Source organism: Tamandua tetradactyla, chromosome 25 (assembly GCF_023851605.1).
Source record: "Tamandua tetradactyla isolate mTamTet1 chromosome 25, mTamTet1.pri, whole genome shotgun sequence".
NCBI lineage: Eukaryota > Metazoa > Chordata > Mammalia > Pilosa > Myrmecophagidae > Tamandua > Tamandua tetradactyla.
In genome coordinates this window covers 24,002,493-24,017,196 of record NC_135351.1, presented here as the reverse complement: position 1 = coordinate 24,017,196, position 14,704 = coordinate 24,002,493, and the positions used below count along the sequence as shown (strand labels likewise).

Genomic DNA, 14,704 nt, shown 5'->3' with positions numbered 1-14,704 from the left:
CCTTAAACCTCAACCAACTCTGCCTCTGGAGGAGGCATGGTTAAAACAGGCTGCCAGCAGCTTTTGTCCAGGGCAGGTTGAAACTACAGCTCACAGTCAGGATCCAGTGATTTGAACCTTCTAATCAAAAGCTATGAATAGTCCTGGGCCATGCACCACTTCATCAGCCTTTTCTTGGAGAATAGTTGCCCTTAAGCAAACTGTTCCCAGCATTCTTATGAATGCACTGTCTCTCTAAATTACCCCCACTGCCACCCCTGATCGGAGCAGTGTGGAAACAGAGGCTGCTGCCTGCTTTTTGTCCTGGGTGGGTGGGTTCAAACTATTGCTGCCCTCAGAGTTGGCAACCAGCAATCTGAGTTTGAGGAACAAAAGGTATGCAAAGTGATCGGTATTTGTCTGTGTCCCCCAACCCCTGCTGTTCTAGGGGAAGAGAGCTTTCATTTCCAACCAGGGGCTGGATCCTGAGGCAGGATGTTGTGAGAGTGGGGGTTGGGTACCAGCCTTCACAGTGCAGACAGATCTATTCACAGATCTCCACTGAGTTTATCAGTCTCTTCCTTCTGCTCTTCCCTGGATGCTGTCCAGTTTTCTTCTGGACTCTGAACAGCTGTTTCAGACAGTTCTTTGCAGTTTACTAACTGCCCTGGAGGACAAACTGAATCTTGAAGCTCCCTACTTTGCCATCTTCCCCTTTAACATGCTTTTTTTTTTAAAGTCTGAAGTGAATATAATAGAATGTTAGGATTTGATATAGTTTAGTAGTTGATAACTCTTTTTACTATATTAGTTTCTATAGTTTTTTATGTTAAAATATTAACTCATGTGTTAATGAAATTTAGTAAAGGCCATCTTTTTTCTAATTCACAAAACACTTAGAAAGAAGCTAAATCAACCAATGAAGGTCAGTGTGTTTTAAAATAAGTGGGCCTATAAGCATAATTAAGTGGAATGATCTTTATTAAATTCTTCTATGGGAATCTAGTCTAGAGAGCTAATATTCAGTATTTAAAAACAGAATGTTAACCCTCCCTTAGCCCAGGGGTAAAAAGAACGCCTTTTAAAAATAACTATCTCAAGAGAGAAAACCTGATAATTTCTCACTATCAATAATACAACTTTTCAAGGAATGAAAAAATATAGTGGGTTAGAGAGACTTAAAAATAAAAACAACAATCTTAACACTCAGGTGACCTCCCTCTTTTCCTTGACCCCAATTAGCCCAATTTGTACCCAGATATGATGTAAGCTCTTAAGAATTTTGTATCTGAAAGCAAATTTAGTCTACTTTTCTCTCTCTTCATGGTCTTTCAGCAGGCCACTCACCATGGTTCACTAACAAAAAATTAGATTCCATGAGATAGCTTTTTGGGGCTATTGTCTAGCACAATGTACATTAGGGTGACTAATCAATACATTTAAATTATTAATTAATTAATATATTTAAATAACAAATTCAAAGATGACTTTTAAAAATCAAAATTAGCTGGTTAGAAAAAAAAACAAAAGATTTTATCCTCTTTATTTTACAAACACAGACTCTGCAGATAAGAAAGGATAAGCAACCTAGCCAAGGTCATACAATAAAAACAACAGCAGAGCAGAGATTAGAATTAATTTCTTAACTTCTAGGAAGGAACTCTAACATAATTTTTTTCATGCCATTCAGTGATATGAACAGAACAACCATAAAACTTTGGCTTAAATTATGACAATTTAAAAAGTAACAACAAAAATCTTAAAAGAAAGCAAGCTTTAGTAGCAATAGAAATAAGAAATGACTGAAGAAAACCAAAAACCATATGAGATGCATTAAATAAACCTGTCCTATGTCATATGATTGCCACCAGCCACATGTGGTTACTGAGCACCTGAAATGTAATTAGTCCAAGTTGGGATATGCATTAAATGCAGGTTTCAAAGACACAGTATGAAAAAAAAATTAAATATCTCATTAAGAATTTTTATATTTATTAGATGTAGAAATTGATTATATTTTGGATACACTGGGTTAAATAAATCTTTTTACTTTTTTGGGGGGTGGGGGGAAGAGCATGGGCCAGGAATCAAACCCAGGTCTCATGTATATGATGGACTATGGTACAGCTACAAAAAGGAAGGAAGTCAGGAGGCACAAAACAAACTGAATACCTTGGGGACAATGTGTTGTGCAAAATAAGCCAGAAACAAAAGAACAAATATGCTAAGGTGTCTTTTAGAAAATACAAGAAAATTGGAGCCTAGACTGTAAATCTTTATAGCTGCCACACTTAGTCTGAAGTTTAGGTGTAGCTCTAGATTCTGAGATACTGAGCTACATACATATATCAGCTGCTATTTCCCTGGAACTGTGAATAACTCTGTGACACCTAAGACCCAGAAATGGAGTGCTGCAGCCCTGAAAATTAGCACAGCTATATACATTACAATTAAAGTAACTGAAAAAGAGATCAGGTCTCAGTTAGAAATAAAAATGAAGCCAATCTGGCTGGGACTAAGGTAAATCAAAATACGGTATAAAAGATACTAGTTATGTGCTCTAGATCTACGCCTACTGTTTGAGACCAAAGGCAGACAGGTTTATTTTATCTAGAGCCTAAATTTTCTTAACACACATTCTAAATCAACCTGTCTGGATAGCTCATTTAAATAACCCAAACTCCAGAAAGGGAACAAGGTCTTGTAACTCTGTATAGCTTAATGTACTACCTGGAGACATTTCAAATGCAGGAAATCCTGCATAACCTCTCAACCATTGGAGAGGCCCAAGAAAATAGGCCTGGCCCTTGATTTTGAGGCTTGCCCTTATGAGACTTATTTCTGCAGTGGACAAGCTTAGATTATCTCTAATGAGGCCCAAGAGTTGTTTCCAGGAAGCCTCTTTGTTGCACAAATGTGGCCTCTCCTTAGTCTAAGTCCAACTCCGCAAGGAAGATCATTGCCTTCTCCCCTACATGGGACATGACATTCAGAGGTGACAATTTCCCTGACAACATGTAACGGTGACTCTCAGGGATGAGTCTGGCCCTGACACCGTGGGATTGATGGCATCTTCCTTGCCAAAAGGGGGAAAATAAGTGTAATAAAATAAGACATCAGCAGCTAAGAGAGATCAAATAGAGTTGAGAGGCTGTTCTGGAGGCTACTCTTATGCAAGCTTCAATTAGATAGTGCTAATTGCCATGGTTGCTAATCCCCTACCAATATCACTCCTATTAACCCTTAACATCTGAGACTCTATAAAAGTTTCATGCACTAAGTTTGCTTTCCAAGAACCGGTAATTTCCTGAAACCCAGGGGGACTGGTCTCTCCAAGATTATCAATTAATTATAATCGCCTATTCTTTAGGGTTGTCACCCCTTCTCAACATGAAAAAGTCAGAAGAGGCATTGCCTAAAGATCCCTATAGATTGGGAGAAGGTTCAAAGGAGAAGGAGGAGGTATAACAGAGAAAATGGGATTTATCAAATGAATGGGACTGTCAAATCATTATATTGATATTCTGGTCTCTGGTGTTTTGGAGCAGGTAGAAGGAAGGATCTGAAATAGTGGAATGGCAGCCCATAACAAACTCTGGGATCTGTTCTGCAACTATCTGTTGAAATGTATTTTGAAAATTATTAGTTTTTCTTTCTTTCCTTTGTATACATGTTTATTTCACAAAAAACAACATGTGTTGGAGAGGATGGGGAGAAATCAGGACAGTCATTCATTTCTGGTGGCAATGCAAAATGGTACAGCCGTTATGGAATACAACTTCGTGGTTCCTTAGAAAGCTAAGTACAGAACTACCTTATAACCTGGCAATCCCACTACTAGCCAAAAGAATTGAAACAGTTCCTCAAACAGGTATTTGCACATTGGTGTTCATAATGGCACCATTCACAAGAGCCAAAAGATGGAAGCAACCTGTGTCCATCAAATGATGGATGGATAAATAAAATTATATACGTATAATGCAACATTATTCAACCATAAAAATGATGTCCTGATATATGCAACAACATGGATGAACTCGAAGACATCATATGGAGCAAAATAAGCTTGACACAAAAGTACAAATAGTCTATGATCTCACTAATTTGAAACAATTCACATAAGCAAACTCACAGAGTCGTAATCTAAAATATCAGGGGATAGGGTGGAGATAGGGGATGGAAAGTTAAGACTTGCAGTGAACATGGTTTCTATCTGGAATGATGCAAATATTTTGGTAATGGATGCTAGTGATGGTAGCACAACATTGTGAATGCAATTACCCAGCACTGAAAATATATTCGAATGCGAATATAAGGGAAAATGTTAGATTGTATATATGATGACAAATAAAAATTTTAAAAATAAATCCATGAAAGTATATGATACAAACAGTGAACCGTAGGTTAAGCCATATTCTTTAATTAATAGTAAAATTATAAAAATGTGCTATAATCAGTTGTAATAAATGTTCCACACCAGTGCAAGGTGGTGGTGATGGGGTGGTGTACGGGGACCCTGTATTTTGCACGATTGTTCTGTAAATCCACAATTATTCTAAAAAAAAAAAAAAACTTAGGTAGGTCAGGCCCGACCAAGTCAATGTCTAAAGCAAATCAAGAATCGATTTCTCTCGGCACAGAGCCAAAGGATACTAATTTAAAGTAGCTAAGGTTAGATGCTTCTAAAAATTGTCATCTTATTAAAACATCCAACAAATGAAAACATTTTTCTCTAGATAAGAAGCTTCCCATGTTACATAATAAAAAGAGATTTTCTAAGTACCATATTTGCAAATGCAAACTAAAAGACTACATTGTGGAATGTAGTGCCACAGTACTACCATTATCATCATCAAAAGTATTAAGCAGCCTCCACTGAGCCCCACGTGAATTGTCCCAAGGAATGTGAATAAAACTGATGACACAGCTATGACACAGAATTAAAAAAAAATAAATGTACAGAAAATTTTCAAAGTAAATGTTTACAAAATAGGCAAGTATAACCACAAAAGCAGTGGTCCAGGGAGATGTGAAAAAGATAATGTCAGCAGGTATTGGGAAAAAGGTATTAAACACAGATATAAATGAAGGTAAACTTTATTACATCTATACTATTATCTACACTGAAAAAAATTATCTACACTGAGAAATTATGGGATGAGACTCAGTGTTGTAAAGGAATCACCATAACACAGAACTGAAAACCAGCCATTCTATTGCTGGCAGGCTCTGCACAGATGCACACAGGGAAGAATGGGTAGTGTCTGCTAGAATATGAATCCACCTGGGCGCCTTAAATAGTTGGGGTGGAAGTGGGAAGAATCAGGGGGAAAGTACTGACTCTCTAACAAATATACTTACAATTAGTCTTAGAAAACCATGCCTCTCATAACAGTTCCCACTTAGAGAAAACCAAAGTTAAAGAACATTCATTATAAATTGCAAGGCTATAAAAAGTCATTAGCCAAACAATGATTTTAAACATTTCACTTCATAAAGTATATATAAAGCAGAATTAAATATAGGTTTTTATTTTTTAATGCAATGGTTTTATAAACCTCTTAAAGGTCAGAAAACAGCCTCCCAATCCAACGAATAAAGTAAGAAAAGGAACTTCACAAATGAAGATAAGCTGCCTAAAGGGATCTTTGATTCCCTATTGGTCAACATGTTACTTACAGTCATTCCACAAACTGTAACTAAGTGGAATCCTCGTGCTGGGCAAATGAATAAGACACAGGTCCTGTGTTTGAGAAGCACACTGAGGCAGAGGCTACTTGTATAAAGAATCATGCTGTGAAGGGGTCTGCATTTAAAATTCTGCTCCCCTGAGAGATGAAATGCCCTCTAGTCCCCTCTCTCTAGAGAAGCCTTTCTTATAATGCATCAATATGTCATATAATTACATTCATGCCTTGAATCACACAGGTTCCTTATACTGAGACTCACCAACCCCCAAAGCTGTATTATGTAGTCTAGCTCCGGTGTCAATTGAAATGCTTCTTTTAAAATCCACATACTGATCCTTGGTCTTTTCTAAACACTATGACCAGAACCATGCTGCATAAAATGCTCTAAACATTACTAACATTCAGTAAATAACTAGCCTATACTATTAAAAACATAAAATTTCAAAACAATGAGCCTAGATTAGAGAAATCTCTATTGACCACAGAACTGCTATCAGTGACGTTAAGGCTATTTTATTATAAAAGGGCCTCAAATTACAAAATATGCAAATTACCTGTATGCAAGAAACACACCAAATATTCTAAGGTTTTGGAGTGCTTAAAAATATTCACCCAACTGGGATGATTTCAGATTACAGAAAATAAGGACTGTGTAATTATATACACTTACCTTGACAAACAGAAAGCAATCTGTGATTAGAACATAGCAATTAGTTACAAAATGCTTCACATGGATTTAATTACCCATCAGTCTACATGTAGCTTAATTACTTTTATCTCCTTGCATCAGTAAAAGATTTCTGCCTAAGGCAACTGCCAGTCATATAGGGTTTCTAGACTTTACAGTGAATACATTATAGCAGTCAGGCAAATGTGCTAAAGTTACAGTTGCAAAAGCATTCCTAATTTTGAATCTCTAGCTTTAGTTCATAAATAACTCATCTCATCACTTTCTTGCAGTCAGCTACCACCAGCTTTCAAATTGACAGTGTCATCTATTTGGCTAAATAACACTGTTGACATAAACATTATCTCTGTTTATTCTAATCCTGTAAGAGCCAGAAGGAACGACCTTTAAAGCCAAAACAATTATCTATTGCCCTGAGGCAAAAAGTACAGTATTCTCACAGGTAAAGAAAATACTTAGATTCAGAAAGGAAAAGTCCCCTCTTTCTTTAGGATAGCTGAAGAAATTCCTATCATTCAAAGCTACTCTGCTGATTATTGTTTTGAAAAGAGGTAGGAGCGTCATGGAATGGGCTTTCTGTGATTCAAATTGGAAAGCACTATCTATGGTCTCTGGCTCTTCTTGGAAAGACATGTATAATTTTTGAAATTCAGCCAACCAGGTTTGGATTCTTAGCTTCTCTGCTGATCAACTTGATGTCTTTGGGCAAATTATTTAATTGACCTGGGGATAAGTAATAATCACCTTGTATTATTAATTGGCTCATAGCAAACATGTAATAAAAGCTAAGACTGTTTGCTAAGGGGCCCAAATTCTTTGATACGAGGATTCATGAATTCATCAGAAAAAGGGTACCTTTGGAACTAAGTAGAATATACCCTCCCTCCATTTTCACTAAGTATACATATTTGGACTTGGTTGGGAAAATAGATTCTCTGAGAAGTAAGATTTTCGGTCCTCTGGAATTTGATTTTAGGTGAGTCTGGGCTCATCCTAAACACATGGAAGAAACCCCCTTCTGTAAGAAGATAGGGCTTTAGGCCAGATGGCCCTGTCTAACTTGATTTACAAAGTCCTAAGGAGACATCTTTAGAGTTCACACGTCATCAAGTACCACTGTATAATCTCTGATATCGGAGAGTCGGAAACCAGACTCTCCTCTGCTTATGCTTAAATACAAACCAATAAGACTGCTAGGGCGATGGGTCAGAAGCGCTGCTGTACTTGGCAATCACCTGTGAAGCACGTCAGATCCAAGCAGGTGGTAGGGTAGTCCATAGGCTGCAGTAGTGACTGACACCACATACGTACCCTGGTGGCCCAGATTACCACCCTTAGAGAAGCGCTGCCTTCAGGCTCATGAGAGCAAACAACAACAACAGTCACAATTAAAACACAGTTATCAAAATCTGCAACACAGGAAATATCTCCATACCTTTGAAATTTCTTTACATTCCCTCCTTGTATTTGGTTAAGGCTCATACCGTTTTCACGCTTGCCAGTTATTGATCCCCAAAATGAACAGAGGCTCTAGATTGTCAAAAATAGCCTGCAAGTGGTTCATGTGTCACTTTGATGTACAGGTTTTGCCTATAGTTGAAAGAAACAAAGAACTAGGAGAGATAAGTATGATTCAAAAGCTAGACTTATGTAAGATATATGTGGATGCTAAAGTACAGAGAAAGAACTGGATGTTTGAGGCATGTATTAAAATTGTGGGAGGTAATACACAACTCTTAAATCAACCCACTAAAGAGTTTATGAATTTTTACTCCTTTTCTTGTAAACCTCAACGGAAGTAGTATGCAGTAGGTATTCAAAAAATATTTTGAGGTTCTTTCAAGTAAGTATTTGTTTTATTCATTTTGGTGCTTCCAGCTCTTAGCATATAAGTACTCAACTAATGTTTGCCTAAGGAAGGAAAAACGTGGAGCAAAAGGAGGGAAATGCTTCAAATATTTAACCTTCTCTGCAAGACCCTTTTTTTTTTCCAAAATGAAAATTCCCAATATTATTGTGGGTAGGAAATCATTTTGTGGCATGTTCTAAAAGTAATCAGATGCCATGGAGACAAATACGAATACATGTTCTAAAAAGAGCTTAACTGCACTTTAATCCCTTTGGGTGGCTTGCTGCAGTTCTTACCCAGCAATAGAAGAGCTTCCCTTGGAAAGAGCCAGCTGCCAGGCCTGGTTCACTATCTCTGATGTCTGCCTTTTACTAGTTCAGTGACCATGAGCACATTAAAGTCCCTAAGTCTTGTTTGCAAAATGGGCATAGTGGAACTGAACTGTTACAATTCAGTGACAGTTCTTTGTCAGTAAAGAATTCAGCACCTGATACCTGGCACAAGACCAATTAGTATATGTGGCCACTTCAGCATAAGTTGAAGTGGCTGCAAAAATGAAGAGCAACTACAAAAGCACTGCAAATATCTCAGTAAATATACATTGCTATATACCAGTACAGAACAGTGGTTACTGTTGGACTAGGCTTTAGACTCAGTCGGGATTAGAATTCCAGGTGTACCATTTACCAGCTATGTAGTCTTGGCTAGGTTAACTACTTCTCCCTGTGTTTACGTTTCTTCTACTCTGAGATACAGATAATCATACTACCTACCTCACAGGCTTGTTGTACAAATTAAATTAGATAATCCATAGAAAGCAGTTCACAATCAGCCTGGCACACAAACACAAATGGTAGCAATTGTCATCAATACCTGTAATACCAAAGTAATGATAAAGGGGATGCAGAGCTATTCCAGGTCTCAAAGTGGGTTTTGTCTGCTGGACCAGGGGCAACTGCTTTTGGAAATAGGAAATGACAACATGTTTACTAAGGCATGTGAGTTACTCTGGAATTTCCATTTGGAAAAGAAAACTACTTCTTTGACAGTAAAGTTACAATAAAAAGGATAATTGTGGCATAGCCTGTTCAGACCTATATGCAGAAATTGCCCCATTAGCAAATGGGAACTACCCAAGCACAGAAACAGAGCTTGATTCAGGGCTTTAAAAAACAATAAAGTTAATTAAAAGAAAAAAAAATACTTTTTATAGAGTTCAAAAACAAGTTAATTTTTTTCAAATTCACGTTTATGGGTGTTAACAGTCAAGGAGTTAAGCAATGAAATAAATGCTTAAAACTACTTCAACTGAACTTCTCTTAAATAGCTTTCATTAGTGTGATTTGAGTCTGCTTTTTAACTCATTAAGTGTTTTTAAAATTAGATTTGTTTTAATGCAGCTTTTTTCGGTACTTTTTGATAAGAAAGATGTCCAGAAATCACTTTATACTTTGATCCAGAAAATCCAAATCAACTTGATAAAGAACTCTCTTAGTAAACCAACTTTATGAAGATAAGACAAAGTTAAAGGAAAATGAAAAATACATTTTCGGAGTATTTAAACAAGTACTAAAATTGTAAACCAGGTGCTGACACCTTTTAAGAAATATACCGTGCCAAGTCTTTTTTTTCTTATATTCCTTGGACCAGGTGACTCAAGTCAGCCCCTGGCTGTGTGTAAGGGGCCACCAGCAACCCAGCAGGAAGAACACACTTGCCACTGACTTTTGAGACGGACAGGTGTCAGATCTTCAGTGCTGACGTCAGCTAGCAAAAATTAAAACTCAAAATATTAAATTAGACTGTATCTTGCCTGCTAAGAACAAAAGAACCATTCTGACAATTACGAACGTAAAAGAAAAAGACAAGTGTAAAGCAGAAATCACTGCTAGTAACATCAAAATACAGAAGACAAAATACTACCTGCTGTGCTTCCTTTTGAACTCCTTCCTTGTGAATGGGTGCTCCTGTTGAGACCTTCCCCACCTCACTGCCTTCTCACCTTACCTTTCTGACTACTGCTCTGGCCAGGGCCATCCTTATTCCTCAGAGTTCTCCCTTCCCTTTTCTCCTCCATCGAGTGGCACTCAAAGCTAGCCTTTGATGCCAGGAAAATGGGAAAAAACTTTTATGTGCCACCTCCCCAGAGAAGACCTGGAGTGCTCCCAATGAAAACCCAGCTCAGGAATCAAGCCATCTGTTGCCACCATCTACTCAAGAAAGGTATCCCACTAAGCTTGGACCTTCAAGTAGGGATCCTTTCCCCTGTCTTTTAGGAACCCTCCATACTATCTGGAATAGCCAGGATTTATTCTAATCACTTTTGGAAGAAGGAAAAGTTAAGTTTCCCATACAGAGGGTCAACAGTTGGGGGAAGGGGATTATATTCACTTAGAAGATGTCATGAATATTGGCCAATGTGACGGTTTGAAGCTATATGTACCCCTGAAAAATATGCGCTTAAAATTTATCCCATACCTGTGGGTGTGAAAACTCATTTTAAGTAGGAACTTTTACTGAGCAGAATTTTGAAATATAATCCACCTCATTCAGGGTGGGTCTTATCCTTTTACTGTAGTTCTTTATAAAGGGATGAAATTCAGACAGAGAAAGCCACAGAAGAAGCTGAAAACAATGAAACCCAGAAGAGAAGGAAATGGACAGCAGATGCCACCATGTCTTTGCCATATAACAGAGGAGTTTAGGATAGTGGGCAGCTCGTGTTCAGGGAGAAGTATCACTTGATGATGCCTTGATTTGGACATTTTTCTCAGTCTCAAAACCGTACACTTTTAAGATGATAAATCCCCATTGCAAAAGCCAACCCATTTCTGGTACATTGCTTTGGCAGCCCACAGACTAAAACAGTCAGCTTCTATAGATATCATCCTCAAGCTAAGATCAAGCTAAGAACTCAGAACAATATCCTGAAATATTATTGAAAACCTGAGGGATAGTCTACAAAAGGAAAAAGGATTTTAATTGCAGTTCTTTCAGTATTATCTCACTTTAAACCAATCACTTGATTTTGCTAGATTTCAGTCTCTTTATCTGGAAAATAGAGACGCTTAAGCCAGGCTATTTAGTTCAACTTTTATATGTTAGAAATTCTCCTTGACAGTGATGGAAGCTATGAACCCCATTACAAACAGAATTCAATTACAATATTTTGCTTGATATTTCAGGGGATTCACAGACCCTTGGAAGAACATCTGTGAAAAACTCCTGGGCTAAATGTTTGAATGTGATGCGATAGTCAGTGCATATAACCATTCTAAATGAAGTATACCATTTTTACTATTGGAAAACCAGTTTCTTTGCAGCCTCATGAAATAACTTTTGAATAAATACTTAAAAAATATATATAAGTCTAAAGGAACTCTGAAATTATCAGCTTGCCATGGCACCGAACACAACCATAAAATCTGCTTGACTATAAAATAATCCCTCCATCTGCTGAGAGGTGGCCACTATTCATTGGTAAGTGTCTTAAGTACTAGAATAGTCATGATTTCCCTGGTTTGAGACTTTCAAAGCTCTCACCCAAACAGTTGGTTAAAGCTAAAATAAGGTTTTCAGAGATAATCATTTCCCTTTTATAACCAACAGAAGTTGCTCTCTTAGAAAAACAGAGTTTGACTAAGAAAGAAGCATCTCAACTATCAACAGTCAAATGATACAGTTAATAAATAATCTGCAAGGATTTTAATTAAAATTCACAAATTTAACTTTCATAAACAGCAAAGCTCCGAAAGGTCAAGAAAACTATTAAAGAAAATAATGTAATTAAAGATGTATAGTTCTTCTAAATTTAAACTAGGATATTACTCTGGGGGGGAAATAACCATCATTCCTGGATTTAGGTTTATTAGTTACCAAGGTAAAAAGGAAATAAAGCACAAAAGCATATTTCTCCTTTAAGAAACCTAGGACTAATTCTCAAAGTATCTTTGACATCCCAGAAATCTAAAATCTGGGACATGTCTTCCTATCCAATACAGTAAAAAATTTGATTTTCCACTTATCTTTGCTACTGTGGTTAAAAATCAATGAAAATGTAATATTAATGTAAAATAAAATAATTCCTATTGAATTATTAATAGGCAATACAACTGTAAATGTTTTTGTTCACCATTCTTCACTGCCCTTGCAAACAGTTTCAAAATGGGAGGTGCTGAAGCATGAAGATTGTTTGCAGCCATTGCTTTCTGAAATCACCGTGTTGGGAATTGGTGGAATTTTTGCCTTCTTGGGTTATTACTGGACACTGTGAACTTTCTCTGAAAGCAGACTATAAATTCACAAGGGGGTCCCTTGCATTCAGTCAAGGAAATGTTTAAAACACCCCCCATCTGCCATTTTAATGTATTCTCCCAAAGACTGCCATAAATATTTAATGTAAGAAAGGCACTGTTTAAACACAATGAATAGCTTATGAAATTAAAGTTGGCTGTGGGATTACACTGTGTATATAATACATGGTAAATAATGACAAAGAAAATATGAGCAGCATTACTAACCTTCTCTTGGTCCTCTTGACATTTTTTAAGGAATATTCAAAAGATATTTAGATATGAAGATCAGCTTAATTGACATCAAAGGGTGACTAACTCTATAGAGCAGTCCTATAATATCTTGGCACATGACCACACAGAAGGGATACATTATAGGTCTTCCATTCTCAGTGAGTCTCACTTAATCTGTGAACTTCTTTCACAAAAGTCACAGATCTAGGTTCTGGTTTGATTTATTTTTCTTTTTTGTATTCAAAGAAGAATCAGCACTTAGCATTCGACTTTTCTATGGAAGACATTCACTATATACTTATCAAATGAGTACATATAGTTATTATCAGAGGCAATTATAAGTTGCATTCACAATTTCTAATGAAGGAAGGAAGCTCCTTCTTCTTCCTGGTACTGTTCTAATAACCAACCTCTCTCAACATTATATGCCCTTTATATTCTTAACTCTCTCAACAGAAATGGAGCGTAGTTGGTGCCTTTTCAACTTATAACTCCTAAACTCTTCATTCTTCTCTCCAAATCAAACTATTTCAACTTCCTTTAATTTTTCCCAGAGGTCTCATTTTCTAACCCATATTCCCTAAATTTCTCCAGGGTATAATAGAAGAATTATTTCTCAGTACTTATATAGTATACCCCAAAGTAATGTTAATTCTTACAAGAACATAACATTAACATAATCTAAGCGTGTTGCCCGGATATTTTTTTCCTTTTAAGTTAGTGCCAAACCTCAATTCTCTACATAAACAACCAACATACTATGTATTGATGTTTTTGACCAAACCTTCCACAGCTAATTCAGATTCTTTAATTCTCATGATGCCACCAATCTCTTCTACATTGATGTCATGCAAAAACAAATGGTTTATGTTTTTAATCCCACTTACTAAATAGAGTGCAGTATTGTTCCAAGGCTAATGATATCATACACAGAAAATCATCCTCAAGCTGTTAACAGAACTCTGTACAATATTTTGCAACATGTACGATTTCATTTTTCTAAATGTCTGATGGGAAAAATATGTTGGAACTTGTCTAGATTTTCATTTGTGTCTAGTTAGATAACACTCATTTTCCTCCCCGTTTTTAGATGGGTCATTACTCCATAAAAGAGGGAATTAAAACTGATTGAAAGCTGTGGTGGTCTGACACTGTATGTATCCCAGAAAAACATGTTTTTAAATCTAATCCATTCCTGTGGGTGTGAACCAATTATAAGTGAATCTTTTGATGAGGCTACTTCAGTTAAGATATGACCCACCTCATTCAGGCTGGGACTTAATCTTATTACTGGAGTCATTTATAAATGGAATGAATACAAAGACAGAGAGAGAGAAAGCCACTAAAGCAAGAAGCTGAATGAAAACTGGAAGAGAAGGGAGAGACCAGCAGACACCTCCATGCAAGGAAGGTCAGCAGCTGATCTTTGAGAAGAAAGCATTGCCTTGATAATGCCTTGATTTAGACATTGTACAACCTCAAAACTATCAGCTTGTAAGCTAATCAATTCTCATTGCTAAAGGTGAACTATTTCACGCTACCTGCTTTAGGCAGCCTAGGAAACTAAAACAAAAGTATTCTTCAAAATGTCACAGTACTAACCTATATCTTTGGCCTGATATGTGATATTTAGTATCATCCCAATTCTTATCATTAATATCATGTACAGGTAATTTCCATTTAGAAGATGATGACTTTAATGATTCTAAGATGCCAACAATGTAAAATACACTATTTTATGTCTAAACCTGAAAAAACAAAAACAACAAAAGGCTTTCGAATAATTATAGAATCATCTCAATTATAAGATACAGTCTCATTTAGACATAAAAAGGTGAAAATAAGTGTGCCCTAAAATTGATCATGCATGGTACTGAAGTTTTCTGCTCTTATAACATCATAGTCTATAAATAAGTGCATCCCTGAATATCACAATGTAATATTTATAATGTAAGCTAGAGACTTAATTATT

At 36.6% G+C, this 14,704-nt stretch overlaps 1 protein-coding gene and 1 pseudogene across 7 annotated transcripts in view; one reads left to right on the top strand and one right to left on the bottom strand.

The window, feature by feature from the left end:
* CDKAL1 (CDKAL1 threonylcarbamoyladenosine tRNA methylthiotransferase) overlaps positions 1–14,704 on the bottom strand; it is a 689,286-nt gene that overhangs the window by 298,049 nt on the left and 376,533 nt on the right. The window lies entirely within an intron of this gene.
* Positions 7,559–14,704, top strand: part of LOC143668703 (large ribosomal subunit protein eL32 pseudogene) — a 38,941-nt pseudogene continuing 31,795 nt past the window's right edge.